Source organism: Nannospalax galili, unplaced genomic scaffold (genome assembly GCF_000622305.1).
Source record: "Nannospalax galili isolate Female #2095 unplaced genomic scaffold, S.galili_v1.0 scaffold184, whole genome shotgun sequence".
Classification (NCBI taxonomy): domain Eukaryota; kingdom Metazoa; phylum Chordata; class Mammalia; order Rodentia; family Spalacidae; genus Nannospalax; species Nannospalax galili.
The window spans coordinates 1,050,213-1,069,134 of record NW_008351649.1 but is presented as its reverse complement, the minus strand read 5'-3'; the positions used below and the strand labels follow the sequence as shown (position 1 = coordinate 1,069,134).

Here is an 18,922-nt window from a genome sequence, read left to right as displayed (position 1 = left end):
AAGATGACTTCGGGCTTTGTTTTAGCTCAAGATTTAGAAGACACACACCAACCTGGCTTTTAAAAAGTCAAGATAAAATCCACAAGAAACCCCTGGATTCATTAAGAGAAGAATGCTGGTCACTTACAGGCATGCTTCTAACTTGGACTGACTGGCTCACAAATGCATACTTCTGAACATGGTAAAACCTAAGAGCGAGCTTGAAGGGTTCAGAACATTCATCACCACTCCTAGAAACACTTAAAACTCATGTTCTACAGTTTATGATAGTCTACTTTTGCATGAGCAATATAATATAGTTATTTAAGCAAAAGAAATATTCTCATAAAAACAAAAGCCAGCAAGACCAGACTTCTTTGAGATTAAAACTCTTAAGAGTTTCAAGGAAGATCTACTTCTTTTGATGAAAAGCACTTCTGAAGGTCTATCTGCCACAGCTAAAAGAGAATTTCAACTCCTCTAAGGTAAGCACATACTGATTATCAACCTCTGGTCCTGGGCAGCATTTAAAGATATCTACTTTGAAGATTCTGAATCCCCTTAACTATAAATTGTTCTATCATCATGGAACTACCTTTGATCCAAGAAAATAAAATACAAATACTGCCTGAAACTGTTATACACAAACTGCAATAGACAAATAATTTTAAGCTAGACTTAAATGAACAGTGACAACCTTCCACAGTGAAGTAACACACATTCCAATTTTATCAAATTGTCCAGAAAAACCAGCTTTGAGCACTGGTATACACAACACCCTTCAAAAGGAAAGGGATGACATCCAGACATGTTACTTGAGATTTCTGGAACAAACTTAATGGTTCCAAATGGTGATCCCTATAAATCCTTTACTTTTTCCCAGAAGTAAAAATCCATACTGTTTTATCTAAAAAGAGAAAGTGCTTTGAATACATTTTTTTTTCTCCTTAAAGGTAACTTTTACCCTAGAAACAAAACGTTTAAAACTGTAAAATGATTATGTACCCAACACCAACAATCATCTGAAAAGATGCCACTTTCAGTCTAGTCCTAGAATACCTCTCAGTCCTTGTTAAGACCTTCAAGTCTATGGCTTCTCATCTCTGTATATTGTTGCAGTTCTCTTTAAAGGTCCCATGATTCCCGAGTCTGTTTTCTATCATACTACTTTTATTGAAAAGTACCCGCCATCCCCTCAAAAACATGAAGAGTGGAGGGTTGAGATCGGCCTGAGGACTTCAATTATGCTTGTCTTTGCTTTTCTCACACTCTATGCTCACACTACTCTGTCCTGTGGGTTATAACTCCCTGCGCTTCTGGCTAAATTGGGATACCATAGCCAAAAACACTTGCAAGCATCAACTCCCTGACTTGGCGGCTCTTGCTAAAGTGGCAAGCATCTAATGCCACCCTCACCTGATGCTTGGCCGTCTCCATACCCTCCAGAACTGTCGTCTTGAAGTCCTCCTGCTTGCCCTGTGGAAGGAAAGAGGAGAACTCAGGGACCTTACTCCATAAATTAAGATAATATCTGGACATAAAGGCCTAACAGTTGGCGACTCACGAATTTACCACCAACTAGTGAACCGTTCAGAGAGCTCCTTCTGGAATCAAAGCCCGGGCTATTGCATCATAATCTTCCAAATTCTGGTCAGGAAATTTCAATGTCACATGGTCATCCTTATTGAAAGGTAGAACAAAGTATATAGGTATTTCTAATCCCTAAATTAAGTCTGGAAGGGGGTTGGGGGATGACTCAAAATGTCTTTTTACTAACTGTTGCTAGACTGAGAGTGGGAGTGACATGGCTCTAGGACCTGAAACTACAACAATTCAGCATTGATGCAACAGTCCTTTAACCTTCTATATAAAAAAGACAGCAAGCAAAAGACTGACAATCTTAAAAAAATCTTGTTCTCTTCAAAGCAGAGGCAATAACTAAAAGATTCAGCTCCAAAGGTAGTTTGTTTACTATACACAGGAGATAGTACTGGAGCTGAACATACCTGTACTTCCTTAGAAGAACTTGAGAACACACCCTAAGACACCCTGTAGTCAGATGCCAAGTGCTGCAGATTGACACACCTGTAGGAGTATGGAGGAAGTGAGCAAGATCTTCTGGGAGCTTCTACTTCAAGCTACATAATAAGCCTTGCTAAGAAAGTCTCCTGATGACTGCGTAAAAGTAACTTCAAGAAAAGAAATCAAAGCTTCAAACTTCAATCTGAAAACATCATTTGACGGACTGTCTTCCAAAATCTATCAGCAAGATAGATACTATGATCTCTGTAAGCTTCTAGCCACCTGGTATCCTAACTGGGAAATCACAGTCATCTTCAAAGGTAGGAAAACATTACCTTCTAAGCTTGGACAAGTGTCATCAGTTTACTTTAAAACATTCCAACGAGAAAGCACGGATTATTTCACCATTTGAGTTTGAAGAGAGCAGTAAAGTCAAACAAACATAGCCTTCGTATTATAAAAATGTTCCCAAGTCTATGAAACTTGATATCTTCATCCTTAAGAATATAAAGGATTTGAATTCAAGAAATGATTTGACAATGCCACTAGAATGTGCTGATAAAGGTGGACACTGTTTTGAAGATTATTTTCCCATGTTCTTGTCTATAAAGGGCCTACTAGGTTCTAGGTTATTTTAGACAAGATACAATGCATATGACTTGTTTAGAGTTCTTGGAAAAGGGCATATAAACATGAAAGAAGATTCAATTACTGAACTCAATCTGCAAACTTGTCTTAGGACTATAGGTTCTACAGTTTAAATACCTAAAATTTAAAATGGAAATGTTCATTCTTAGTACAATCTGGCTTTGTTCATAAATGTCAACAGATTTCTAAAAAAGGTTGCCAATGTTGTGGTTTGGGCCAACAGAAACAAGGTGGATCAGAATATAAAATCCTATTTGGAAAAACAGAGTGCACTCATAACAGTAAACAAATAAGATTATGAACAACATTTGAGCTTTAGCCATTCTCTCTCAAATGATATTCCTGACTTAGCGCAAACAAAAGTAACAAGTACCAATCTCTTCTCACGGTGATAGCTTACTACTAAAAACTTAACAGAAAAACAAGAGCACCTTCAAACTAGCCATTAAGTCTGAATTATTTCCTTCCTATTTCTACCCTTTGCTGTCTTCTCCAACTGCAAGTCATACATTAGGATAATTTATTTTAACCTAGAGGTAGCTCAACTTTTTTTTCTTAAAGTCAATGGTACTCAACAAAACTATTTCTTCTTATTCATGATTTTGGTGCTACAAAGAGCAATAAGAGCAAAAGAACATGGTAAAGCAGTCTTTCTTCTGCTATATTAAAAAACACACTAAAAAATTCTTATAAAGATACTGTTCTAGCCAGGTATGGTGATGCATGCCTGTACCCCAGCTATTTGAGACACTGAGGTGGGAGGATGCCACGCTCAAGTCCAGTCTGCACTACATAGCAAAATTCTGTCTTTAAAAGGATACTGATGGCTAGAGAGCTAAGCACAGTGGGTTAAAGGCTTAGGCTCACAACCAAAAGGATACTGTTAACTGAAGAAAATATACATGAAAAATACAAGAAATATTCAATATTCTAGGAATATTCTAGGAATATTTTAAAAAGGATCTCTCATAATATGAAAAAAATCCAAACCTATGGTATTATTTAAGCAAAGAGGAAGTACACAGAAGGTAATATAAAGCCCAAGAATTGATGGAAAACAAAACTAAAAAGTGTTGCAAAAAGATATTTATCTCTGGGATTATAGGCTGTGCCACTACTACATGATTGGCAAGCAATCTATCAACTAACTGCACTACATTCCCAGCTCAAAAAAGGTTTTGTTTTACAGTGCTAAGAATTCAACCTATTTCTCTGCACATGCTAGGCAGGTGCTCTAACACTGAGTTCATCTCTAGCCCAGGCCATCTCTTCTTTGAGACAGGTCTCATGTATCCTAGGTTGGCCTCTACCTCCAAAGTGCTACTAGGCAAGCACTCTACCAACTGAGTTACATATCCCCAGACCCACCAGATGATCTTTATTAGTGGCATTCTGGATGAATCTTCATCTTTTTCTTTTTAAGACAGGGTCTCCATGAAGTAGCCCTCCTGCCTCAGCTCAGTGAATGTTGGGATTACAAGCATGGGCTGCCACACCCAGTTATCATTTTCTTAATAATGGCACACATACAAACACAGCTTTCTGCCTAGGTAACGTATTTGATGCACAGAAAACATCTTATTCATCTGCTATGGGTCTTTCTGGCTCAAGACTCTGCTCCTGACAGTGGCAGAGACAAGTGAGAGGAGGCAAACCCAGTTATCTTTACTCAGCACAAATTCAAAGTCAAGATACAAACTGTAAATATTGAAAAGCAACTTTTTAGTATCATCTCAGTTTTAGTGCCACTACCTTGTTTTCATTTCAACCACAACACATGCACACAATTGCACATATGTGAAAAGATCCTCAGGCTTACAGTATGTAGGTTACTTGTGTCTTATCTTTCAACCTGCTTCTCAGTCTTTCAGCGGTCCTTCAGGCTTCCAGTCATAGTTAAATTACTAGATGTTGTCTCTTCTTGATCCAAATGCTCAAAAGACCATTTTACCAACATCTTAAAGAGAAGTCTATGTTGACTTTTAAATATATGGAGGTGAAAATCACTGGTTTGCTGTCCCTAAGAACTTCATATTTTGACTAGTTTCTTCAAATTGCATTCATATTTATGTTCTGTAAACATTTTGATAAACTTCAAAATCTCTAAAGAAGAAATAATTTCATAGGATATTATCAAAATAGTCAAATGACTAAATCTAGTCATCACATATTGACTTTGACAAATTAGTTGGCAATAAGAAATATTTCAAAAGTTTAAAAAAGAAAAGGTACCAGGCCCAGTGGCACATACCTTTAATCCCAGCCCTTAGGAGGCAGAGGCAGGCAGATCTCTGTGAAATTGAGATCAGCCTGGTCAAGAAAGAGAGAAAGAGAGAAAGAGAGAGAGAGAGAAAGAGGAAGGGGAAGAAGGAGAAAGAGAAAGAAAAAGAGACAGAGAGGTAAAATAATCTGTAAACATAAATCTTCACTGTTAACAACCACTGGAATTTCATAATTTAGTAATAATTTCATAATTTGATCTGTACAGTGTCTAGCTATGCAGCCTAAGTTGACTTATGGAGACTCACTATGTAGCTCCACCTGCCTCTGCCTTCCAAGTCCTGGGATCAAAGACATGGTTTGATGATTTATTACATACTTACTCCCCAACTGCCAAGCACCAATATGAAAGTAGGATAGATAGAATCCCCACTTTCAAAGAGTTTATAATCTTTTTGGAGAAAGAAAATATCCACAAAGCAACTTTAAAAAAATAAAAATTAGGCCGGGTGTGGTGACGCACACCTTTAATCCCAGCACTCGGGAGGCAGAGGCAGGCGAATCTCTGTGAGTTCAAGGCCAGCCTGGTCTACATACTGAGTTCCAGGACAGCTGGGGCTATAGGGAGACCCTGTCTCAAAAAGACCAAATAAAATAAAATAAAATAAAAGTTAAAAATAAATAAATAAAAGTTAACAGACTTAAAGATCAGTGATGCTTTTCTACATAGGTCCCAATGCATTTGAATAGACTGAGAAATGGTAAAACCCCACTAAGGTCCAGAGCATTCAGAGGCAGGGAGAAAAATCACAGTATGTGCAGAGGATGGCACAATATCACTTAACTCAGGAGATGACCTGGAACAGCAGTAGGAATCAAGCAAAGGTCAACTTCCAGGTATGTCCAATCTGCAGCCCATGGGCCATATGTGGCCAAGGATAGCTATGAATACAGCCCAACACAAAACAGTAAAGTATTATGAGAGTCTTCTATGATTAAAACAAACAAACAAACAAACAAAAACTTGACTATGTGGTTCTCCAGCATGACCTTTAAAGAAAATACATCACATCACAATGTAAAAATGTTGGACACACCTGAAACCTGAACTTGGTCTTACCAGTAATAAAAGGAAAATGTGATCTTTGGCAAGAAAGCAGAAAAACAAATCATATTTTAAACTTTGTATCAGATGTCTTAGAAAGAAGGGTGATAGGATTTAAAAAGCAATAAAATAATTCAGATGTGAAGTGAAATCACTTGCAAGCAAATCAAATTAGCAAATCAAAATGGCTTGCATAGGAAGGCACCAGGATTTTACAGCAAACCTGGTAACCAGAATAAAGGACTTTCAAAATGCCTCCATTTTAAGTTCAAGAGAATGGTAATTCAATGAACAAAATGGGAAATGTAAGAGAAAAGTTTAAATGGAAATACTGTAAAGATGGCTGAAAATCAAAGACAGAACTCAGAACAAGTAAGTCTAAAGATTTTAAAAAGAGGTACCGGGTGTGGTAGCACATGCTTTTAATCCCCACACTTGGGAGACAGAGGCTGGCGGATTTCTTTGAGTTGGAGGCCAGCCTGGTCTACATAGTGAGTTCTCAGTGAGTAAAGGTATTTGCTACCGAGTATGATGGTGTAAGCTGGATCCTTAGGACCCACATTGTGTGCAATGGTATGGTGTTGCACAAACACTTGCACAGGTACACACACTGGACCCTCTAAGGATCTAGTCACTCCTCCCAGCCATTTGTATACAATTCTGCTCCTACTGCACATGGCCTTGGGGGGTCTCAAAGAGGGGCTTAGAGTACAAAAGCTTGGGGGAAGTAGAGAAAGGAGGTTCCACCTACACAGCCATGGGGAAGCCATCATCTATACTGGGTACAGACCTTCCACAGTAGCTGCTTTAGAGTCGCCTGCACTTCCAACTCTGCCCAACATCCATGCTCTGTAAGTAACCATAATAAATTTATTGGTTCCCCAGGGTGAACACTGGTGGAATTAAATTCTCACAACACACACACAAATAAATACACACAAAAATATTTTTTGAGAAAGTGACCACCACTACTTCATGCTACCTTCCTACTATCCCTGTATTGAAAAGTGGCTTTAAAATTAATTCTAACACTTGGGAGGCAGAGACAGGCAGATCTCTGTGAGTTCGAGGCCAGCCTGGTCTCTACATAGTGAATTCCAGGCCAGCTGGGGCTACAGGGAGACTATGTCTCAAAAAAACGAGAAAAAAAAAAAAAAAAAAAAAAAAAAAGCCATCATTCAAGGGGCAGAGAGATACATCGCTTAAGAGCGCTTACTGCTCTTCCAGAAGACCTTGATTCAGTTCCCAGCATCCACTTCAAGGCACCTCACAACTACTTGTAACTTCAGCCCAGAGAATCTAATGCCCTCTTTTGGCCTCCAAAAACACCCACACACAGCACACATACATGCATGCACACTGACACATACAAATAAATAAAAAAAAATAATAAAAGTAATCTTTAAAAACCAAATCATTCAAATAAACTCAATACACTTTTTTTTTTTTTCCTGATACCTATTTGACCCTGATTTGGGGCAGAATAAATTATATCAAAACAAATGAAAACAAAGTGGGCTCATAAGGTAGCCAAAGTAGCCAGAACTTTTAAGCATACTAAAGGCCTTTTTACTACTACTAATGATGGTCAGTACTCTGACAACAAAATTATTCTAAATAAAATTATGGTTTTCAATCCGAACAGCAATTTTTGTCTTTAAAAATAATGAACTAAAACAGACAGCCTTCATAAGGTCTAGAACAGAGAACAAGGTTCTGCTGAAAACAGAAATCTGCCTGGAACTTTCACTGTACCACAGAAGCCAGAAGCTTAGCAGCAGGGATCCCACTGAAAGAAAGTAGAAAGTATGACAAACAATAAACTGCTGAGGAAAGCAAACATTTTACAAGTCAACAGAAAGACTATTTTCCATATACTAACTACCCACATTTATAGTAAGGATGTTCTCATCCCTATTTCATACAAAGTCTTGATTCACAGTTTAGGTTTCACAACGCTCCAAGAAAGCTTTTAATTTAGATCTTGTTGTGCTGCCCAACTACAAGTTTAAGGTGGGTGTGATGAGTTAATAACAAAGCTTATTGTTCTTGTTATTACCCTTTTCAAAAGGTTAACATTCAACTTTATTCTGGTACTGCTATTAAAAGTACCTGTAACATTTCTCATGTACTAATACAACTAATGGATTTTCTAACAAGAGACTCTCTTTCCCCTGCTGAAAGCAACAGTTTCATAGAACTCAGCCTATCCACTTCCCCAGATAGAGGCTTCTACTCTTAGTATGCCTTGGCTCTACACATCCATGAGGAAGTTACAACTTCTGAGGCATTAATCATGTGTTCTTCTACCTTCAAATAAAATATGAGGGAAAAAAAGAAAACAAAACAAAAATCCCTCACAAAATTCTGTCATCAATAGTTTTAAACCTGTGCAATCAGCAAATATGGCAAAAATGTTAGCATCTGTTTTATCTCTACAGATTTTTAAAATCTTTTTTTTTTTTTTTTTGGTCTTTTTGAGACAGGGTCTCCCTATAGTCCCAGCTAACCTGAATTCACTATGTAGACCAGGCTGGCCTTGAACTCACAAAGATCCGCTTGCCTTTGCTTCCCAAGTGCTAGGACTAAAGGCATGAGCCACCACGCCTGGCCTTTAAAATCATTTTAATCTTTAAAATTACACTGATTCATTCATTGGGGGTGGGCACAGCTACAGAGAGAGGTCAGAGGACAACTTTCAGAAATCACTTCTGACCTTCTACCACATGGGTCCTGGGGATCAAACTTAGGTCTTCAAATTTGGTGGTAAGTGCCTCTACCAGGCCTGGATTTATGTGTGTGCAGGTGTGATGGCACACATGGGTGTGTGGCCAGAGCACCTTCTTTGAGACAGGGTCTCTCACTGACCTGGAACTCACCAATTAGGCTAGGCTGCTGGCATCAAGTCCCAGTGATTCTCCTCTTTCCCAGTGCTATGACTACAAGACTACAAACCAGCACCACCCTGCCTGGCACTTTTAACATGGGTTCTGGAGATCCAACTCGGGTCCTCCTTTTTTTTTTTTTCTTTTTTTCTTTTTTTGAGACAGGGTCCCCCTGTAGCCCCAGCTGGCCTGGAACTCACAGGGATTCACCTGCCTCTGTCTCCCAAGTGCTGGGATTAAAGGCGTGCGCCACCACACCGGACAACAGGTCCTCATTTTCACAAGGCAGGCAGTTTACCAACTGAGCCCTCTTCCCAGACTGATAGATGGGGTTTTGATGTTACTCTCTTCAGAAGAGTAAAATCTGTATCAGAAACTACCAACTAGGATCTGACATTCTTTTCATGGTTTAACCTCAGAGTAATTAAAAGCTTTTATATATAAGCACACGTAACACAGTTAACATTTCTAGACGCTAAATGATCTACTTCCTAACTACACATATCTGACAACGGGAACTATAAGGACTTTCCAGTTTCCACATGTAATACAATCTGACCTGGTTTGTTTGTTTGTTTCTGACTAAAATATCAATCTACTCATATACATAAAGGCAGAGTTCACATCTTCCCATTGGCAGATGAGAATAAATTCCTCACTGACAAATTATCCTATCATTGTACTACAATGTGATCAGACCAAATAAATGATGGTGGCAAAGAGAATTCAGACATTACAAAGTTGCTCAGCTAAACAAATTATTACTTTTCATTAATAAAAAAAGTGAAACAAAATAACCCCCTGAAATAAACTCATTCATTAAGAAAGCAACTTAATGTCTCCTAAAGCCAAACATCAGATTCAATAGTTCTTACCAGTCAAAATCAAGAAGCTAAAACTGCTTCATAAAAACTCAGTATCAGTTCTTCATGTTTAATGTGAACTTTCCAAAGTTCTATTTGGAACACAAACATCATTTTAAAATAATTTCTATAGTTAATAACAATATATTGTATTCTTGAAAAATGCTAAGAGTAGAGGTTAAGTATGCTCAACAAAAAAAAATGAGCTCATCAAGGTATTGCACATGATATTCTACTATATATATAACATGTATATATACAAAACTTCAAAACAGATTATACACAATAAACTCAAAATTTAACCTATCACTTTAAAAAATAAAATAAACTTCTGTGTTCTCACCACACTATTACTGTAAATACTTTTATTGTATTGTGTGATTCCTATAGCCAATTACTAGTATCTGTAACTCTCTGGACCGAGTTTATTGATGTAGGAGCCAAACTTTATTTTTTAATTCTTAGATTTCAGCACTATGACTATAATAAAATACAATCGTACAACCAATGTTTGATGAATAAAGGAATGAAGAACCACCACAGCCGGATGAATCTTATTTTATATAGAGAATGTCTCTATTTTTACTTTTAGAAACTTTCACCTCTATATTTTACCAATCCTCTACCCTCACCCTTTCTGCTTCCAAATCCCTCTAGGACTTTTATACTGAAATGTAACACTTAAAAGAACACACACACATTACACATATATAAAGATAATAATCTTTTTAAAATATCTAAGTAAATAAGAGTTCTCTATCACATACTTATATATGCATTTTTAAAGATTTACTTTCATTTATGTGTATGTGTTTGTGTCTAAGTGTGTAGGTACTTACAGAGCCCAGAAGAGAGTTTTCAATTCCCTGGAGTTGGAGTTACAGGCAGTTGTGAACCACCTGCTATGGATGCTGGGAACAAAACTGGAAGAGCAGGAAGTGCTCTTAACTGCTGAGTCATCCATCTCCCCAGCCCCTATGTATATATCTTTGCCTTATCCTAAGCTATGAAAATTACCTCAGGGCAGGAAACCTGTGTTTTAAGTATATATATATATCCTGGTTCATTTACAGTACTCATCAAAATTAAGAACATTAAGAATTTTGCTGACTTGATCTAGATTACCTTTTTCAGGCATTCACATTTTTCCTGTCTTCCAGTAACTGACTTTGGAGCATAGCTCCAAATCAGAACACTGAAATGATACTATTAACAAAGGAAGGATGATAGGTTAACCCTAGGTCTGTTTTTTGAAAGTACACATCATACTTCATATACTGAAAACTCAAATAATTTCAGGCATTTATTTACATTAATGGGTATAAACAGCAACACAGATGCTCTGTACGAGCATTCCCCAATTGTATCTGCTAAGTCTACAAAAGGTCTCCTACTGGGTGTGAGGATACGCTAGACTATTATAATCTTTCTTATGGAAGTAAGATCTCCCAAATTGAAATCTACTCTGCTCTCTTCCACCACACAAAGGCATGGAGAAAACATTTTAAGAATACTTGTAGCATCATAAGAAACAAAATTATTTATCTAACTCTGACCATGTTAACCCAATATTTGGTTACCACCACCCATACGTGCTATCAACTGCCATCAGTATGCTTTGCCTTGCAGGAGAGACCAGAGCACCTTATTAGCAAAGAATGATGATATAAAGATGAAGTAATAATATTGGAACCACTGATACTATTTTTTCTTTGAGAAACGGTCTCATCTATCCCAGACTACAGACTGGTCTCAAACTCACTGTATAGGCAGAGTGATCTTGATCTCCTGATCTTCCTGTCTCTGCTTCTCAAGAATTGAGATTATAGATAGTATGCCTGGCTGTTGTTTTATTTATTGTTGTATGTGAGTGTATGGGGGGTGGCAGCAATGCCAGGGCACACGTATGGAGGTTAGGGAACAACTGTAGAGTTGGTTCTCTTCTTCCATTTCATGAGTTCTGGGAATCAATCGGGCTTTTGTGACAAACAACTTATCTGCTTCAGTCATCTCACCAATCCTTTTTTTTTTTCTTTTAAAGAAAGGAAATCAGGTGGGTGTGGTGATGCACACCTCTAATTCTAGCACTTGGGGTGTGGAAGCAGTAGGATCAGGAGTTCAAGATTAGTCTCAGCACAGTGAGTTTGAAGCCAGCTTGGGTTATGAGACCCTGTCACAAACAGAAGTAGGAAATCGATCATCTGCTCTTCTCCAGAGCCAGTGAGATGGCTCAGTGGGTAAAGGTACTTGCCGCCGCCAACACACACACACACACACACACACACACACATACACAGTATAATACTTTTTAAAGACAATACAGAAAACTCTGCCTTTTACATTTTTGTTATGCTGAATAATCAATTCACCAAATTTTTGATGATCAATCTTTTGCCATACAGGTTATTTTCATTCTCATTATATTTTATTTATTATTTTTATTTTATGTGTATGAGTGTATTGCCTGTGTGTACGTAAGTACATCCATGTTGTGCAATGCCCATGGAGGACAGAAGAAACTGTTGGATCCCCCGGAACTGGAATTACGGACAGTTGTTAGCTGCCATGTGGGTGTTGGGACTCAAGCCCAGGTCTTCTGCAAGAATAACCAGTGTTCTTGACCACTGAGCCATCTCTCCAGCCCCCATTCTCTCTTTTCTTTCTTTTTTTGGTCTTTTTGAGACAGGGTCTCCCTGTAGCCCCAGCTGTCCTGGAACTCACTATGTAGACCAGGCTGGCCTTGAATTCAGAGATCTGCCTGCCTTTGCCTCCCCAGTGCTGGGATTAAAGGCGTGCACCACCACGCCTGGCCCCCCATTCTCTTTTTTTAAATATTTTATTATTTTTATTTTGGGTGTATGAGTATTTCACCTCCATGTAAGTGCATCTGTGTTTGCAATGCCCTTGAAGGGCAGAAGAGGGTGTCAGATCCCTTGGAACTGGAGTTAATAGATGGTTGTTAGCCACCATGTGGGTGCTGGGAACTGAACCTGGGTCCTCTCCAAGAGCAGTCAGTGCTCTTAACCACTGAGCCACCTTTCCAGCCCTGGGTATTTTCATTCTAACAGTATTTGTGATTTAATGTCACTGAAACAAACTAAATTTTTCTGTCCATGCTTTTTGTATATTTTTGGTTATTTAGCATTTTACTAACCCAGGGTGAGTGTCTTTTGGGGAGTAGGGGGTTGAGACAGTGTCTCTCTGTAGGCTCAGCTAGCCTAGAACTCATTACGTAGACTTGTCTAATTTTCACAAAGATCTGCTTGCCTCTGCCTCCCAAGTGCTGGGATTAAAGGTGTATACCACCAAGCCCAGCTGACTGTCTTTCTTTTTAACTTGGTATATGAAAATTACATACAACTGTGTTTCCATCATCAAAATTTAGGACCTTGGTCTTTCCTTCTTGCCTTTGTATAGAGCCAAAAGAGATATATTAGCTACTTTAATAATTTTAAAGCAGACTTCAGGAATATTATCAACTGTATGACCTTTTCAACCAAATGAAGTTCAAGCAACCATACTGGGCAAAAAGGCCATTTCTTGCCATTCTTGATGAACTGGACCCTGACACGTCCTGATAGCCATATTTGGTTGTTTAGCATCAACCCTTACTTTTTCTAGCACAATTCCCTCTGCATGAGAAGCACCTCCAAATGGGTTGGCTTTAATGACTATGCCTAAAGGGGCTTTCTTGTAGTGTTTATCATGCCACTTCTGGTCCTACTGGTGATGACAGAGCTTCCTGGCAGTTAGCAGACTACGACACTTGCCGACCCTGCCAGCACTGTGGACCTGATGTTTGAGTGAGAGGTGTATAAGTATGTGTGCACATGTGGAGGCAAGAGATCAGCTTCAGATGTCTTCTTAAACCATTTTCTACCTTATTTTTTGAGACAAGGTCTCTCACTGAACCTGGAGCTTGCAGATTCATCTAGACCAAACACCAAATCCTAGGGTCTCTGCTTCTCCAGTGCTGGGACTGCAGATCCAGTGGTTTGGGATTCAAACCAGGGTCTTCATGCTTGCAAGGAAAGACTCTACCAGGTGAATCATCTCTCCAGTCCCTGGATGTCCCTTTTATGTGAGTTTTGCTGTTTGGGTTTGGTTTGAGAGTGAAGAGCCAGAATGCTCTGACTCCATTTTGGCTAGCTTCTTTAGACAAGCCGAGACAAGCTCAGGCATATTGTACATGTAAAAGCCTTATAAGATATGAACAAAAACTTCTGATTAAAAGATATTTGCTGACACTGCCCTGAAGACAGCCCCTACCAATAAAGACTTTCCCCGTACACAGGATATGGGGACATCCAATTATTTTAAAAAATGTTTGGCGCACACGCAGGTTTCTGTGGAGTGCCCCAATAAAAGCTCCTGCCTACTATTGTTCGGGGCCAGACTCCATCTTTGGCTCATGAAGTCTGTGCCTGGCTAGCTGCCATTTGGTTGTTGTCCTTTTTTTACTTTAAATTCCTTAAATAAACTTTTTGTATTATCTTTTTGGGTATCTGTGGGAATTATTCTCGATTCTCGAACCCTAACATTGTGGGGGCTCATGTGGGATTTGAGAATAGAGACCCCAGACCCACAAAAGTGCCACCGGAGCCGGTCTTGGTAAGTTCTGATTCTGTCTGTCTTTTTCTCTCTCTCTCTCTCTCTCTCTCTCTCTCTCTCTCTCTCTCTCTCTCTCTCTCTCTCTCTCTCTTCCCAGTAGCCTGGACATCCTGGGGCTCAACAGAGATCAGGCGGGTGCGCTATTGATCCCAGAGCTGGAGGAGAACAGGGGATGCCCCGACTCCTCTTCTGTTGAGGGGTTGTGCTCCAGTCTGATGTGGAATCCAGGTGGGGCCGACCCAGAGTCTTGGCCCAGTCGGATGTGGTATCCAGGCTGGCCAAATATTTTTGGGAAAGGAACAGGGGCAGCCTTCTAGGCTGACCCCGCGCGCTGCAAGATTTTCATTTCTCCCTCAAGGGAACTGCCATCTCATACTGTCCTCACCCTCTGCTCGGAGCTCCGCCTTGTCCATCGACTTTCCATCCTACTTCTTCTCATTCTCATCCCTCTCCTTGTATTCTTTTTTCTTGAAGTTTATCCCACGATGGGCCAGAAAGTCTTATCATCTTCAGCTCCCCTTGATCTAGTTCGAAGTCATTTTCAGGGCTACAAATGAGCAGCTTCAAACGTGTCTGGACTCCGCGTCAAGCCGAAACGCCTCCAGACCCTCTGCACCATCAAATGGCCCTCCTTTGAAGTTGAATGGTCGCCTGAAGGGTCCTTTAACCTGTCCCTCATCTACAGGGTTCAAGGAGTTATCTTCAGGGAATGGGGCACCCTGACCAGATCCCATACATCCTAGGTTGGCAATATCTGGTTGCTATCCCCCCCTTGACTGGCTGCGCCCCTTACTGCCACCCCCGCCATCGGGGCTTAAGGGGCCAGCCACTTTGCTTCCCCTGAAGAAAGTCCAGACCAAAAACCCATCAGGTCCCGAGGACCTTCCCTCGGCACCAGAGGAAGATTTACTCCTGCCACCTCACAGGGCCCCAGTGAGTGCTCTGGATAGACCTACAGGGTGCAGGTCACAAGCATCTTCCTCTTCTTCCAGTCCTTCCTGGGAGAATTGTGCGAGCTCCTCCCCTGAGGGAGATTGGGCCCCCAAGGGAGGATGGAATTTCCCCAGCAGTCTACTTTCCCTTTTCTACTAGTGACTTGTATAATTGGAAGTTACAGACTCCCTCCTTCACGGAGAAGACTCAGGCCCTGATTTCCCTCCTGGATACCATTCTTTTTACCCATCAACCCACTTGGGATGATTACCAACAGTTATTGAATATCCTTGTTCACCGAGGAACAGAACCGCATCCTTCAGGAATGCAGACACTGCGGTCCAGTCCCTGGAAATGATGGGTGACTGACAGAGAATGAGGATTTGATTGTGGCTGATTTCCTGCTCACATGCCCAACAGGGGTGGGACTATAACACCCCCGAAGGTAGGGAACGCCTAAAGGTCTATCACCGGATTCTTATGGGGGGGTCTCCGGGCAGCTGCTAAGTGCCCCCCCAATTTGTCTAAGGTCAGTCAGGTGATGCAGGGAAGGGAAAGCCTACTACAGCATACCTGGAACACCTGTTAGAGGCTTTCAGAACTTATGCTCCTATAAATCCAGAGGCCCCAGATAATCAGATGGCCATCAATATGGCTTTTGTAAATCAGGCAGCTCCAGACATAAAATGAAAACTTCAAAACTGGAAGGTTTTGAGGGCAAAAACCTTCCTGAGCTGATGGCAGTGGCAAACAAGGTATTTAACAACAGAGAAACCCCTGAAGAAAGACAAAAGGGCTGGCTAGGATATTGTTGGCCGAAAGAGCAACGAATCCCAAATGGGGGGACCAATCCTCTATGAAAAAGGGAACCTGAGCCCCACAACCCCCACAGGAAGGTCAGCCCCACCTCAAAAGAGACCAGTGCGCATATTGTAAATAGCTGGGCCACTGGGGTAGGGAATGTCCTCAAAGGACAGGATCCCAGCCTCCCTCCAATCCCAAGATCCTCGAGTTGGCAAACCTAGAAAACTGAAGGGGCCTGGGCTTGGCAAACCTCCACCATGAGCCCTGGGTGACCCTACAAGTGGAGGGACGAGCCATCGACTTCCTAGTTGACACCAGAGCACAATATTCAGTTTTAAAAGAGCCTATGGGAAAATTGACCAATAAACACACCTGGGTGCGAGAAGCCACGGGAATCGCTCAGCACCCTTGGACTACCAAAAGGGAAGTAAACTTAGGTAAAAAGACAGTTTCACACTCCTTTATGGTGGTCCCAGAGTGCCCATATCCCTTATTGGGTAGAGATTTGCTAAATAAAATGAAGGCTCAACTCCATTTCTCTGGGAGAGGACCTCCTGATGTGACTGTACCAGAAGCAGCCTATATCCTATGCTTCAATTAGAAGAAGAATGGAGAGTGCATGCCCCACCCCCTCAAAAGAGACCAACCATTATCCTCAGGGACCTCCAGGCAACAATCCCTGGAGTTTGGGCGGAAACTAATTCCCCAGGGAGAGCCATCCAACAGCCACCAATAATAGTGACTTTAAAAACTAATGCTCAGCCAGTAAGAGTAAAACAGTATCCAATGACTCTTGAAGCAAGGGCAGGAATTACTAAACATATAAACCGCCTTAGGGAGTTCGGTATTCTGGTTCCATGCCAATCTCCATGGAACACCCCTCTCCTACCTGTCAAGAAACTGGGGACTAATGATTTCCGCCCAGTGCAGGATGTGAGAGAAGTTAACAGGAGAGTAGAAGACATCCACCCTACAGTCCCCAATCTGTATACCCTGCTGAGCTCACTCTCTCCGGGGAGAAGGGTCTATACTGTTCTAGATCTCAAGGACACCTTCTTTAGCCTGACCTTGGCAAAGGAAAGTCAATCCATCTTTGCCTTTGAGTGGGGAGACCCAAACCAGGGGTTTAAGGGACAACTCACTTGGACACGACTGCCACAAGGGTTCAAGAACTCCCCCACGATCTTTGATGAGGCTCTACACCAGGACTTGCAGGAGTATCGGGCCTCACACCCGGGGGTAAGCCTCCTACAGTACGTAGATGACCGTGACCTGTTGACTGCCACTGAGGATGAGGGCACTTGTCTTCAGGCCACCATAGATTTGCTCCTAACCTCGGACCAATTGGGGTATAAGGTCTCCACCAAGAAGGCTCAGCTGTGTCACAGAGGTAATGTACTTGGGGTACATATTAAGGGATGGGCAGAGGTGGCTGTCACCAGCCAGAAAGCAAGCCATTATGGGAATTCCAAGCCCGAGATCCCGCAGGCAGTTGAGAGAGTTCTTGTGATCGGCAGGCTTCTGCCAGCTCTGGATACCCGGATTCACCGAGCTGGCAAAACCCTTGTATGAAGCCACTCGAGGAAATGAGTCATCGTTCCTATGGATTGAGACTCAGGGGAGGGCCTTTCAAGAAATTAAGAAGGCTTTATTGCAGGCTCCAGCCTTGGCTCTGCCAGATATCCATAAGCCCTATCAGCTCTTTGTTGACGAATGAGCGGGAATAGCAAAGGGAGTCCTGACCCCAATGCTTGGGCCTTGGAAGAGACCTGTGGCTTACTTGTCGAAAAAGCTTGATCCCGTGGCCTCAGATGTCCGGGCTGCCTCAGAATTATCGCAGCCACAGCCTTATTGGTTAAGGATGCAGATAAGCTCACGCTGGGACAGCCCCTTACAGTCACCACCCCTCACTTGATTAAGGAGGTCCTTAAAAATCCCGACCGATTGGATGACAAATGCTCAGTTGATGCATTATCAGGCCTTGCTCCTTAATCCCCCTCGCATCCAGTTCCTCTCCAGCACCGCTCTCAATCCTGCCACTTTGCTGCCAGAACCAGATCTTGAGGTCCTGCTTGACTGCCTGGAGGTACTCTGCAGCTTACGTGGGACTCGAGAAGACCTGACGGATGTTCCATGGCCCCACCTGGACTTAATTCTGTTCATGGATGGAAGTAGCTTCATTAAGGAAGGAATCAGGTATGCGGGGGCAGCGGTTGTCAGTCCATCACAGACAGTGTGGGCCTCTTCCCTACCAGTTGGGACCTCTACCCAGAGGGCTGAAATAATTGCCTTGACTTGGGCCTTAAAGCTAAGCAAAGACCAGACTGTTAACATTTTCACTGATAGCCGTTAGGCTTTCACTACAGCTCATGTCCACGGGGCTATATACAAGGAGAGGGGGCTCCTGACAGCAGAAGGAAAGACTATCAAAAATAAACAAGAGATCTTGGAATTCCTGGAGGCCATATGGTTACCAAAGAGACTGGCCATTGTCCATTGTCTGGGGCACCAAAAAGGGGATTCACTGGAGGCACAGGGAAACAGGAGAGTGGACCTAGCAGCCAGAGAAGCAGCCCTAACAGCCTCGAACCTACTGGTTATCCTGCCTGAACCCCTCTTACCAGAAGAGGCCTCCTACTCAGCTCAGGATGATCAGGATTTAACTTCCCTGGAAAATACCAAGATCAAGAATGGATGGAGATACACCTCTGACGGGAGGCTCATTCTACCACACAAGCTGGCAGAGGACCTAATATATAAACTCCACAAAGGGACTCACCTAGGGAAAAGAAAGTTACAAGAACTTCTGACTCTGTACCACATCTTTGATCTAACCAAAGTGATTGAGAGCT

At 41.6% G+C, this 18,922-nt stretch overlaps 1 protein-coding gene and 1 pseudogene across 1 annotated transcript in view; both read right to left on the bottom strand.

The window, feature by feature from the left end:
- Kdm1a (lysine demethylase 1A) overlaps positions 1-18,922 on the bottom strand; it is a 66,973-nt gene that overhangs the window by 30,220 nt on the left and 17,831 nt on the right.
- Positions 13,049-15,141, bottom strand: LOC103746431 (annotated as a pseudogene).